Here is a 14,819-nt window from a genome sequence, read left to right as displayed (position 1 = left end):
TCAAAGGGGAGCATGGTAGGTAGGGTGTTGGGAGATTACTAATTAAGTGCTGCAGTGAATATGCAGCACTTCATTAAGCTAATTCTCCCCCACAGCAACTTCAAAGTGGCAAACTTTGAAGTGCTGGTTTGTGTGTAGCCATGGCTAACCTGCTGGTACTCTGAAGTGCCTGGGCTGCTTCAAAGTTGCCACAGGGGAGAATTAGCTTAATGAAGTGCTGCATATGCACTGCAGCACTTCATTAGTAATCTCCTGACACCCTACTTACCATGCTCCCTTCGAAGTTGGAAGCTAGTGTAGACACAGACCTTGTGTTAATGCACACGTGTCAGGTTATAATCACAAAAGAGTCTGAATGCTATTGTATCATCTTTTGCAGAATGCTGGATCACCTCAACCAAACCAGATATCAGAGCTTATTGGACAGAGGAAGCACTGAGAAAAGAGACATTCCAATCATCCTAAAGTCATGAGTTCTTATGAGAGATCAGTATTAAATTTAGTCTGAATTGAGGGATGTAACAATTTACAAATAGCTAAATGATATTAAAGAGCCAGAGGAGAAGGTAAGAAAAGTTAGATTAAAGAACTGGGTTCCAGGACTCTCAGGTTCCATTTCTGCAAATCTCTTGCTCTTTTCTCTCCACCAATTCATGCAAACTTTGTGTCTGTTTGTAGAACTAGTATGAGAAATACCAACCTCTCTGCCAAGAGACTTATTTGTCTCATGTTTGCAACCGCCTCTAATTTGGGGTCTGCAAATTTTGTTGATGTAAATAATTGTAGATGCAACTGGGTGTTCTTTGGATGTTTAACCAAGCACGCCCACTGTTACTTAAGCTTGAAAAAAATAAGTGGGAAAAATGGGAGGCCATGTTGAGGACTGCTCCTAAATCAGGCAGAGTAATTTAAAGGCTGCAATGTAGTCTGTGCTTGTATACATCCCATTCAAGATATTAGTACTATTATTTTGAAGACAAAAGATCGCGTAAGGCATAAGGAAGTACAAATGGAAAGGGTGAGATTAGATGTGACACATTTTAGCCATCATGGGAATGAGGTGAATATCCAACATTTGTAGATGTAAAGAAGTTGAAAACCTCCTGGTAAAATTAATGTAGTTTAAGATCTTCCTGTATGCTGCATGATCTAACTAGATGATCTTTTCCAGGTAGAGAATTCTAGGTGTACTCTGATTCTGACTGAGTTTGCCATGTTGCTACAGTTTAATTTATTTTTAATTAATGTAATGGGGACAAAAATTTCAAAAATGATGGAGGAACTTGATAGCCTATGTTTCATTGACTTTCAATACATACTTAGAAGTCTTATGCTCCTAAATGCTGAAGTCATTTTTGAATAGCTTACTGAGGCTATATCTACACTTCCATGGAAAATCAACCCACTCAGGGTCAATCTTCCAGGGTTTGATTTCATGTGTCTAGTTTGGATGCACAAAATCGAGGTCTCAGAGGTTGCAGCCCACCCCTGTACTCCTCGCGAGACACAAGGAGAAAGGGAGATCAAAGAGAGTAACTCTCCCATCAACCTTCCCCTGTAAAGACAGACAAGTTAGCGGAGCGCAGATGCATAAATTTTAGCTACTTATTTGGCATAGTTAAAATTGCATATGTGTGGTCAACTTTCTATGTCTAATACAGACATAGCCTTAGACTGATACATCACTTAGAAACATTTGAAAACTGCAACCAAGACTTGTAACAAATTACAATTAAACTGATGTTTCTGTATCAATTTGCTCATGACAGACTATGAAACCATTAATGTACCATTTTCTCTCTTGCTTACACAACTCATAACATCTGTTGATGTCCATACTGTTTGTCTTCAAAGAAGTTAAATGAAGGGAAGAGGAAAACATGGAATTTTGCTACCACAGCAACACATTATACTTAAAGAAACACATTCTGTGACCATTGTATATATTTTACTGATGACTATTTCAAGCTGACAGATTCATCAAAGCCATTATAGAGGTAGTGTGTGTGTGTGGATGCGTGCACACCCCTCATGCCCTTACCTCCAAAGTTAGATAGGAGTAAAAACATCAGTGCTGGAGGGTAAGGAAAAGAGAAGGAGATGGAATTTGAAAAGAGAAAATTAATCCTGGATTAATAAAGTTCATTATTATTGCTATCATAGAGGCATGTTTATGCTGCTTCGTAGCAGGTAGGCAGCATAACAGACATGTTGCAAAACAATAAATACAAAACAAAAGCAAATAGTGTCTCATGGACTAAAAAGCTGGTGTTTTCAGTGCATGTGTGGAATTCATAGCCAAGTCAAGATGGTTCTAAGGTTAACCTATAGATTGTCCAACCCTTTTGTGCTCTTGAAGAGCTTACCTGGAGACTTTACTGAAGAACTGCTGCTGCCCAGACACAGTTGCATTCTCCTTATTGGAATATTTCAGTACAATTCTACATGAAGTTAGGGGATTCCAAATCCAGAATATTTGGTATATTAAGGAAAAGGCTTTAATTTCTCATTGAACACAATTATGTGGTTACCTGAATTGTTCTGGAAGGAGAATTAAAGATGAAAATAAAACCAAGGAATCTATTGAATGTGTTGGTTGTGTAATTATACACAATACTCCTGCAAAGCATGGGTAGGACCTTTGGCTCTGGTTTGTGAACAAAATGGCCTTGACCATGTGGTATTTGCTAGTTAGTACTCATCTTTGTTCAAAGTGATGTGTCTAAGAATTCAGCATAACAATAAATTGGCTGTCATGGCCAAGTTTAGTACAGGTGAGCCAATATTAGTCACAGGAGGAAGGAATCATGAGACTCCATAATACAAGAATTATCTGCCTATAAGTCAGTATCTATAAACTGCTGTTGGAGGCAGATGGTTTTTCCCCTCAGGCAGATACACATGGGGGATTAAGAGGTTATCCAGAGTCTGGAGCTGTGCTCTGCCCATAGAATACTGTACAGCAGTTTCCCCCATGCTATGTGATAATTTTATGAACTCTAAGTTAAAATATTTAAATTTGCCTAAAGAATTAAGACTGTAAGAGTCAAAAGAAAATCCTAACCCTAGCATTTGAGCTCAGTGCTACAGAAGAGACTAGTGGCTTTATTTTTGCTTGCTGTTTTTGTTGGCTTTTGAACATCAAAGAACTTGCTAAACTTTCCCTCTTCATCGAGTCACAAGCACGTCCCTAACTTCAGGCATCTGCCTAAACCCCATTTAAATAAGTGCTTTAGTGTAGTATTAAACAGAGGGATTAAGCACATGCTCAAGTACTTTGCTGGATCAGGATGTAAATAAAGCTGCTGCACTCACAAACCTTTTTCAGTTCATCTTCATGTAACAATTCTTGGATCTATAACCTATAGCTGGGTTGAGTCATACCCTGCTGTACAATCTTCACCCAGAGCATAACACAGAAGCAGAAGTCAACATAACAGCCTGGTATTAGAGCAGCCAAACACACCCTATCCCACACTACAGAAATGGACTTTTATCTGCCCATTCTTTCCTTCCCTTCTTTATGGTATTTTTTTCTTTGTAAGTTTCTCTTGGACTCTTTCTCTTTGGTGAGCTCTTTATGAACAGCGAATGAAATTTTCCCAACTTTAAAGAAGTTTGCACTCATCTGGGAATCCTTTTCTTCACACCTATTGCTCTGTCCATTTTATGGCAAACCCAGTGGAACATTAATAGCCTTTGCTCTTTGCACGGAAGGCCGCCTGATCCGGAGGAATGAGCACACTGTTGGGAGTCTGGAACTTCCTGTTAACAGCCAAGTGTCATTATTCAACTAAGAGGCTCTGACAGCCTGCCTAAGGGCTTCAATTCTCACCCAACTGCACAGACCAAGTGCACAGGCTGTAAGCTGGAGAGTTTGACGGAGGGAAACGTGAGATGAGCAGGAGGGGAGAGCAAGATGACTTTTTAGCTGTACTATTCAAGTGTGGCAACTTCAGCTTCTTGTTCCTGCTGAACACTGCTCCCAGGGGGTGATTTGGGTGAGCCGCCACATAAAGACTGGAGATCCTTCCTGTCTGCCCTATGCAAACTACATATCAACCCTCAGGGAACTGTCCATAAGGGGATCCTTTAAATCCTTCACCAATGCTCCTCATGCAGTAGTTCTGCCACATCCAGGATCATCCATGATCCCAGAAGGGATGGGGACAAAGGACCCTAACTGAAAGAAGAATGCCCAATATCCTCCTCCCCATCTTTACTTATGGTTCCTGTGGCAAGAAGAATGCATTATGGATTATACCCTCACATCCCCCAAGCACACTAAGAACCTACTTGTTGCCAACAGCTGACACCACAGCCTGTAGACAGGGATCCATGATCTTTTGTGGCTCAAATGGGGGCTTAGTCCAGGGGTCAGCAACAAAATAGCAAGAAGAGATGATTTTTTTTTAATTTGGTGAAAATTCAAGAGTTGCAATGCATGTGAATATGAGACGGTCCTTAATAAATAACATTACACCATCCTTTTTTTTAACCCCTATTTTAAGACCAGCATGCACACAATGATTTGTAATGTGATATGTTTACTGCAGGATGTTCACAAATATTTTACATATTCTATTTCCTCACACTTTACATGTTTGTTTGTACCATTATCTTCCTAATTTTCACTCCTGAACCCACTTTAATTATGCCAATTTTATGTCTTGTTTAACTTCAGTTTTCTCTCTTATAATGTGTGTTGCCCTTCACAACAGGAATGACACAAGTTTCCTTTTCCTTTTCAAAATCAAGACTTTGTTAGTAATACAATCAAAACACATAGACAGTATTGTATCTCACAGTGCACTGCACATATCAAAAGGCGGAATTATCCAACATTAAGAAATCACGCGTTTGCTATTTAGATATGAGTTGTTCATTGTTGGGCTTTTAGATGTACACCATTTATCAAAAATAATCAGGAAGGTGTATTTTTACTTTGCAGTTACAGCACTGGGAGCCACAAAGAAGTCCTTAAAGAGACACATGCAGCTCTGGAGCCGCAGGTTGCAGACCCCTGGCTTAGTCACTTGTTTCCCATAAGGATCTGAGAAAGCAATGGGTGGGGTATCAGTGTGATTTCTTTTGTGGCAACAGGGATGAAATGAACCCCTTAACAGAGAGACCCACATGATCTATGTACTACTTCAGAAGTGCTACAAACTGCACTTACATAGGCGATAAGCCATTTGCACACCTACCTATTGTCTCAGCAAATGCTAAATGATATTAGAACAAGCAGCACTGACTAGAGAAATAAGATGGAGATGTGGTGTTGTACACAGCTATTCAGAAACAAACAATGCCTTCCCTTCCCTACTCCCTCTGACCCAATGACGCCTCCAGATACTTCTACACAGCAAGTAGGCACATACCCCTGGTAGATAGACTTGTACTCGCTCTACGCCAGCAAGGGATACAAGAACAGGAGTAGGGACCTCCTGGAGGGGGCTGCAGATCAAGCTGTCCAAGTTCACCCAACACCTTAGTTTTGAGAGCCTGAGTTGCATCCCCAAGTACAGCATTCACACTCTTATTCTGAGCGTGTTCAACTACTGTGGTATGATCTGTCCAAGTGGAGAGGCTCGCGCCCAACACCAGGGAGAGCGGTGGTTTTCAACCAGTGTGCCACAGTATAAATTCGATGCTACAGGCAGGGGCTGGGCTAGCCAACTGAAGGTATATATATCCACCCAGAGGCAGGAAAAGTTTGGAATTGGGACCTAACTCAAGTGGTTACCTGCAGCACACTGGTGCGCCGTGAGACCTGTCCAAATGTGCCATGACATTTCATCAATTTCCTCTTGCTATGGGTCTTTGCAGAGCCACCATGGAGGGAAATGCTGACCCCGCAGTACTCATTCACATAGGGAAGCAAGTGAAATGCTGCTTCCCAGCCCAAGTGAGCTGGTGAGGAGCCCAGCCCAACTCCCTGCTGTGGCAAGAGGGAGAGAGGGAGGGCAGGAACCTGCTGAAGCTGGGGCACAGCTTAAAAGCCACTTCTTGCTGCAAAGGGATGGTGGGGAGGGGAGCCTACTTTCAGTGGTCACTCATTCACTCAACATCCCTAGTATGGCTGTGAGCAGATTTTGAAAACGTGGCTGTGCTCACTGTCGAAGATGGTATATTCTGTGGCAGATTTGAAACAGTAATGCATTTGATCCTTTAGCTTGTTGTATGCACTGCTATGTTGCAAACCTCTTTAATAAGATTGTAACCATTGTAGATGTGACAGTTAAGAACAATAGATTCTGCTGAAAAAAATGGGTGTGCTGTGGCATTGTTTGTCTCACTGAAATGTGCTGTGTTACTGAAAAGGTTGGGAACCACTAGTGTGGATATACATAGTATAAATGTGGTGGTACAGGCAGGGGCTCGGCTAGCCAGCTGAGTGTGTACGTCCACCGAGGAGATGGGCAGGTTTGGAACTGGGGGCTAACCCAAGTGGTTACCTGCAGCCAGCCGCTATTTTTAGCGTGATATCTCAAGCAGAGTTAGCACAGGTCCATCTAACCAAGCTGGGCTTGCAGCTACATGGATGTGCCCTTAAGGGAAGCAGTAACATAACTCCAGAGTGTGGAAACTGGAGATAAGAGCCGAGCACTCTCCTCACCCCATTAACCGCACAGACTTTTTCTTTGCCATCTGCACTTTCTACTCCTGCTCTTTTAACTGTGGGTTCTTTTGTGCACTGCCTCCCCAACAGCTCCATAGAACAATCACCAACAAGTACTCGCCTAGTATGAAGCTGTATTTTCTTCCCTAGAAATTGAACAACCTTGATGATATTGTGTAAAGAGGCTTTTGTTTAATGTCCTGGATTTAAAAAAAAAAGAAAAAAGAAAAATCTCTGAGAGATTTCAAACACACGCAGGAATTTTTCATCAGCAAATTGAAACCGGCTTCTGGCAAGTGCCTGCCTTGAAAACCTGCTGTGGCAGCGGAGTGCTTTATGCAAGGTGGTCTGCTTAATGAAGTGCTGCCAGGTAATTTATTTCTCAGAGTCAGTTGATTTTAAAACTACTAGGTTCCTTCCCTTGCCTTGTTAGTTGGGTACATTGGCTTCTGATTTCTAAATGATGTGGCGAAAGCAAATCTTCTGCCCTGTTACTCTGAAAACAGCAAAGTTCTGCTGAAGCATGGCCAGAGGTGCTTAACAACTTGCCTCATGACAAGTTTGCTGTATGAGACATCAGTGGTGACACAGGTTGAAACTCTCATCTGGCAACGTCCTTCGTCCAGTAGGACCGTGGAGCTGAGGAGCCCAACCCCAGTCAGGAGCTCTCCCAGGAGCCCTGAGGCAGGGAACCAGCCCCACCAGCAGCCTCACAGCCATGGCGCTAGGAGGAGCCTGGCAGCCACATGGGGGAGCCCGGCAGACCTATGCGGGAGCCCGGCAGGCGTGGAACCTGCTCAAGGAAGCCTGGGGGCCTGATCTCCCCTTGTCCAGCAAATCCCCTCATTTGAGGCCACTCAGGTCCCAAGGGTGCCAGACAAGGGAGGTACTACCTGTATTGCTTTAGTGCTTATTTTCATAAGATTCAAGTCCCACATCACTGGGCATGTATGTTGCAAATGGGCATAACAATAATGAGAGAGGATGGTTGATCTCTTTGCCATCCCTGAATAAGAAGGCATAGATGGCACCATGTGGGCAGGTATATGGAAAATTAAAAACTCCCCTTCATGCAACTGAGATCCAAACATTCAAACCACTGAACAGCTCATAATGCAGTGTTCCAAATATGGTTTTCAAGGTAAATTGGATAATATCTCTAATGTCACAGAGGAGGCCTGGGCATAGCTTATGGAGCTATAAACGTATATATAGAACATTGTTTTGCAGATGCCACATGCAGGAGAGAGAGATGAACTTTTGCCTTTAGGGCTGGTAAGGACTCATGGAGAAAAATCTCTGATATTGTGATCAGTGTTCCCTCTAATTTTTAACACCCATGTGCAGAATAAATTTTCTTATGTGCATCAAGGAATGTGTGAATGTGCACCACTGGTACAAACAGAGGCTAGCAGCTTTGGAAGGCCGCAGGTGCTCTGTTAATCAGCTGGGCAGCACCTGAATCTCTCCAAGACAGCTGCCTAAGCTCTCTGCTTACAGGGAACAACGATTCAGATGCTTTTCAACATCCCTTGCACCTGCAAAGTGAGCAGCAGGGTTCAACCCAGCTGTTTGTATGGAAGTCTTCACAAAATAAACAAACAAAACAAAACAAAACAACACAACATGATCACATCATGCACTAATTAGAGCCGATATTAGTCACCTTGACTGACAGATCAAGGATCTGTCCTGGAAACATTTCCTCCAGCTCAGAACTGAGGCATGTTTTGGCAGAGTTTGTTAGGAATTGGAGAAGAGGCATGCCATGGCTTTGCTGGCTGGTAGACCCATTTCTGGGGACAAACCCAAGTCTACAAGGTCTAGGATTGCACATCCAGCATGTTTAACCAGGGCTGACTTCAGGAAAACTGATTTCCACAAAATAAAAATGGTTTGTACTTCCATATAAGGATGGAATGAGTTTCCGTGCCAGTAAATAAAGTTTTCATGAGATAGCTTTCAACAGGGGATAAGATGAGATATACATTTACAGTGGTTATCCCCAGAAATAAAACCAGTATAATGTCTGGTCTGCACTCAAAAACTTAGGCTCAAACAGTGCTCAGAGCTATGAAGAAAGCACACATCTGCAGTGCTGTGGTAACTTAACTCCACAAGTAGCTACAGCTAGGTCAATGGAAGAATGTTTTTGTTTACATAGTGGAGAGAGATGCTGTTCCTATAGAGATGGAAGGACCTCTTCCTTTGTTGTAGACTGGCTCTATCATGCAAGGTTGCTCCTGAATAGCTATGCAGCAGGGCCTGTGCTGTAGGCACTGTCCTTAAGAGATGCGTCCCCATGGAATAATTTCATAGAGATGTGAGATTTGCTAGGTTTTTATTTATTTGTTTGTTTTCATAAAGCCTAGATGCCACAGGAGAACCCTCAGGACATGACCATAGCAAGCATTTGAATAAGAGTGTCTGCGGCATATTAAAAATATTATATGAGAGCATTAATGCCTAACCGTAAGAAACATTTTTCCCTGGGTTTTATAAAAATTGGATTATAAATTAGAACTATCATAAGAGTTAACATGTTGTAAGCCTACAGAGACATTTGTGGATCAAATGCAATGAGTGATGCACCATAGTTTCACTTTTCAGATGTCCTGAAGGTCTATATTCATCACAAAGAAAAATCCTCACAGAAAAGTTAGAGACCAGGTTCTTTCTAGAAAGTTCTGCTTGTTTCAAGGTACCATTTACTAGCTCTGCAAGGTGGGTGAAGCACTGAGAAAGAGGCTGTCATGGCATATGGAATCATAGTCCCCAAACAAAGTTTTATTGAAGAAAATAGATAACTTGGACACAAACATGTTTCAGCCCTGCTTAAGCTCTGTAATGCATGTGCCGAGTACAAGGGACTGTGAGAATTATTTAAGATGAAAGCCAATCTCAGGGTCAACCTGACTAGTTTTCTCCCAAGTCTGGCAATGCTGTCACAGGCCCACCAAGAAGTACCACATCCCTGACTGATGCCTTCACTCCCTCATTTTAGACCATTCCATCTTGATGTCCCTTCCGCCACTTTGGTTTCAGTTTAAGAACCACAAACATATGCTACATATCACTGAACATCACAGGTACATAGACTTTATTCTGAGCCTCCACACAGCCTGTCCATGAATGTAATGTAACTGCATGTTTACACCAGTGAGGAACTACACTCATCCCTCACTCTACGAGCACAGTTGGTTCCCACCTTTCTGCTTGTAGGTGAAAACGTGGAAGAAAGATGCTAAATTCCCACTAAAATACATGTAAAAGTCTCTGATTGGTGAAGGGATGGCAGCATGTGATACTGTTTTTGAAAGGTAAGAGAACCTTGGGTTTGGGGAGGGAGTTTAAAGGTTGGGGACAGTTTGGGGCCATGAGTGGGAGGAAGGGTTAAAACCTGGTGGCAGGTAGAGTCCGTGGGGTGGGGGAGGGGTTAAGGCTGCTGCAGGTTGGGTGTGCTGCTGGTTGGGGGGTGAAATCAGGCTGTGGTGGGTTAGATCTGTGGGGGCCAGCAGGGGGTCAGGCTGCCACCAGGTGTTCTGTGAGCCAGCGGGGGGCGGTGTCAGGCTGCCAGGCAGGTCTGCAGGCCAGTGGGGGGGTTAAGGCTGCTAGGGCTGTGGGGCTAGCGGTGGTCAGGCTGCTGGGCTGGTCTGCAGGGCAAGAGGCCGGTTAAGGCTATCGGGGCCATGGGGCCAGCAGTGGTGAGGCTGCCATGGCCATGGGTGGTGGAGTGGTGTTAGGCTGCTGTGCCAGTCTGCGGGGGCAGAGGTGGGGTTAAGGTTGCCGCGACGCCAGTCTGTGGGCCTGCAGTGGGGTCAGACGGCTGGACCATGGGGCTGGCATGGAGGTTAAGACTGCTGGGGCTGGTCTGTGGGGCTGGAGGAGGGGGTTAAGCTGTGGCAGGTCGAGGCTGAAGGGGAGTCAGGCTGCCACAGGTTGGTGCCATGGGGAGTGGGGTAAAGCTTGAGCTAAGGGGGGTATACGTGTCCCTCGTTTAAGCAACTACTCATAAGTAAAGTACTCATTTAATGAGGGATGAGTGTATTATTTTGTATCTAATGGCCCCAACCAAGATGAGGATCCATTTCACATATAAACAGACAGCACCCGACTAGAACAACCACCCTTGCCCCACATTGCTCACAGGCTGATGATACGGACTGACAAGACCAACAACAAAAAGTCTTGTGGCACCTTATAAGATAAGGAATGACAAGACCAACAAGTGAAACAATTAAGGATGTATACGAAAGATAAACTAACAGAGATGGAGGGAACATGCGTTACCTTCTGATCCACTGTAGTTGTGAATTGTTACAGGCTCCGGTTACAGAGTTTTAGGGCCAGCTGTAGCAGGTAAAAATTGTAGTCTCGGAGGTCCCCAGTTCCACCCACAATGTATTGGCCAGGAACCTGGCCATCACATCTTCATAAAAGCAGTCCAGCTTGCTACTGTCAGATGTCTGTGCTACCCCTGCATCACAGCAGACTCATGCTTTAAGGAGGATTTGCCTTACGATTGCTGACTTATTGGCACTTTATGAGGGACATATGACGACTCTTTCTTAGATCATATCTCAAAACAAAAAGAAATGTTTTGAAGTCTCAACTATTGAAATCCTCTCCAAGGATGGAGGATCCTTGGAATATCATGGAAGGACAGAGTGACCAACACTGCCGTGCTTGAGCAAGCTGGAATCCCAACCATGCACACGCTCCTCAGGCAGCGTCAGCTCCGCTGGCTTGGCCACGTCCACAGGATGAACGATGGAAGGATCGCAAAAGACATCCTGTATGGTGAGCTAGCCTCTGGCAAAAGACCTCCTGGCTGCCCCCAGTTGCGCTACAAAGATGTCTGCAAGAGAGACCTCAGAGAGGTAGACATCGAGCTGGACAACTGGGAAGAACTAGCAGGCGACCGCAGCAGATGGAGGCAGGGGTTACACAAGGGCCTTCAGAAGGGCGAGATGAGGATCAGACAGCTAGCAGAGGAGAAGCGAGCGCACAGAAAGTACAGTAAGGACTTGCCAGACACCCACCACATCTGCAAGAGATGCAGCAAGGACTGTCACTCTCGTGTGGGTCTTCATAGTCACAGTAGACACTGTAAATGAAGTCCTCAATTGAAACTATAAAGGGCGTAATCCATAGTTGATGCAGACTGAAGGATGCCTACTATCGAAATCTTCTAACAATTGAAGTGATATTACTAGCATGCAAAAGAACATACTTAGCAGAGAATATACTTTAGGTAGGATATTCTCTATAATACCAATCACAGGAATTTTACAATTAAATTCCCTTTGTCTTGCACAACTTTGCTTCTACAGCTTTTAAATCTCCAAAAAGAACATAAAGTTAAAAGTTTAATGGAATTTCTGCAGAGCCTTTTTGAATTTTGTATTAGATTTCAGTTTAGCCTTGGGTAAAGCCGTTAGAAAAAAAATCGGATGCTTAAAAATGTAATAATCTTACAGGACCCTTCCAAAGTCAGCATCAAATAGAATAAAATATATTTTATTAATGATACAATTCACAAAATTACCAGTCCTGCCACTCTCTGTCCACAAGAGACACCACCTCCTCTGCGGCACTTTAATACATGCACATCAGCCACTAGTGTTTGTTCTGTCTGATTTAACCTCCTGATTGCTTTGAATGCCTAATGAACAAGGGTACTTCCACTAATGATTTGACAGACACTGGCCATTAAAACGCTATTCTAATCAGAAGCCCTGCTGTGATCTCAGTAAGGGAGATAGATGTATTTTTTCTTAATGTAGTTCTAGTCCCAGCATCCTAACAGACAAAAGGCATAACTCTGGGAGTTACTGAACACTTGCAGTTCCCTTTTAATTTAATGGGACTTGTACATGCTCAAAACTCCCAAAATCAGGCCAGAGTATTCAGTGTAGAATGTCAGCTAATTCACACTATTCATTCATTTATGCCTGCTCTTGCAAACACTCAATTGTGAAATGAGTTCCCACTCACACAAGTAGTTCCATAGACTATTATCATGAGTAAGTGTTTGAGGGATCAAGTACTTAATGTGCAGCTGGTCTTCCACTCTTGTATACCATTCAGGATGCAATCATTCACACTAGTGGAGCAGTGTCATCATGCCTGTTTCACAGAGGGGAAAGTTGAACTAAAAATGTGAAGTGGCTTGTCCAACATTGTTCAATAGCCTCATACCAGGCTGAAATATATGTGTTCTGTAAAATTTTATTACTTCAGGGATTAGTGTGAACATTCATGAAGCTTGGAGAAGTCAATTTCAGTCCAAGCTTTGTGATTTAAGACCGACTCATTATTCAAAAGTTAACAAAGTTATATTCTGGCTTCACAACTGGCGCAGTAAATGTCAGACCACACAATACACAGATGAGTATGATACAAATACTTAGCTAGATAGACAGACATGTTATCAATTTCTTAGGCCTGTTAGAAACAAGCCTGTAGCACAGAATATAAGACCCTTGTGTTTTCCCACCCACCCACTTGCCCCCTCACCCGCAATTCTGGGAAGTCATGTTTGCAAGACACCAGGACTACACAAAGTGGCAAGGATAGCCAGCTGAGCTGTGACCCAAAGAAAACCTTGTTGTTCTGTCCTGTACCACAAGGTGGAGAGATTACCTTTTTACAGCAGTGTTCAATGTCTTCACTATTTCCATTTTAAATGTGAATATTGCCTTGTTACTTACAGATAAACAGCTGCTATATCCCACCTCAGAAGTAGATGCATTTCAGAAGTAAGTACTATGGTCACTTTAAATCCGTCATCTACTTTTGGGAGAAAGTAGACTTTGCAAATGTTCTGGAGGATTGCTGTTGCATCAAACATGACTTCTTTTTTAAAGCAGACAAAAAAAACTTTAAAATATTTATATAAAAATTTGAAAAATATTCCACTAAAAGTAGTATTTTAAAAAAAACACATTGTCCAGGAAGGGCTTGCCACTTAAATACTACTGGAGCCCAAAAATCTTACTGGAAATGCACTAGAAAATTATTATCAAACAAAACAAAATTGACGAGTCTAATTTTTTTGTCAAACCATGAAAAGAAAAAGAAAACAAATAAGTCAACAAGAACTCAATGCTATGACCAGTAAAGTGAAGAAGTTTTTTGACATAGACTACAAGAGAATCAAAATGTAGCCCAGTCTAGTGAAAAATAAATCAGATTTATAGAAACACTTATTTCCATTGTAACAGCCATTAGAAATCCTAATCAGGGACTAAGACTGCATTGTGTTAGGCACCATACACATAACAAAGCAGTTTGTGTCCCCAAAAGCTTATAAACATTCTAAAAAACCTTTCAGTTTTAATCCTCTAACATCTCAGTTCCAAGATGGGCAAGGAAACATTCAAAACCATACATTAAGACCATCTCACCATACTTCAATGTTTAAGAAGTGCTTAGTGATCCCCTGAAAGGAGCTTTATGTGAATGAGATTTAACGCCCCCGAATAGAAAGTCAGAGGAAGTAATGATAATAAAACCCACAGGTCTGATTCTCAGCTGCTTCACACTTGACATTGTTGTAGAAACATGCACAAGGTGGGTGTAAAATATTACCAGAGTCAAGAGTGTAAATCACTTAGAAATAATACAAAGGAAGACATTGGCTCAGCAAATACAACCCATTTCCAAAATGACCATTTCTGGAGTACAGCTGCCTCTCTGCACCACATTTCAAGGTTCAGTCCCAGAATGACAAACAAACTAGATGATTAAAAGGACAACTCGGCCCAGGGAGACCACAGTAGAAGTTGCTGTTTCTGTACACTACTAACCACAACTATGCCATATACTCTGTTTATATAAATTATTATTATTACTGTTTAGTGATCAAGTAGAGATCAGCAGTTGCATCACCCTCATTCCCCTCATCCTTCCTGTTCTACAAACTCAAAATAAAAAAGCAGTCCAGTAGCACTTTCAAGACTAACAGAATAATTGATTAGGTGACGAACTTCTGCTGAATAAATTATTCTGTTAGTCTCGAAAGTGCTACTGGACTGCTTTTTTTTTGATAGTATATAGACTAGCACGGCTTTCTCTCTGTTACGGTTATAAAAAATTCATAAGAGTCATTTTGCAGATTAGAACAATCACCTTATTCTTCCCCAGCACAAGTCATGTTTTATAGGCATATAAAACACTATTTTCATTGGTTTGC

The sequence above is a fragment of the Carettochelys insculpta genome, chromosome 31, assembly GCF_033958435.1.
Source record: "Carettochelys insculpta isolate YL-2023 chromosome 31, ASM3395843v1, whole genome shotgun sequence".
Classification (NCBI taxonomy): Eukaryota; Metazoa; Chordata; order Testudines; family Carettochelyidae; genus Carettochelys; species Carettochelys insculpta.
The sequence above is the reverse complement of the archived record's forward strand: the minus strand, read 5'-3'. Positions refer to the sequence as shown.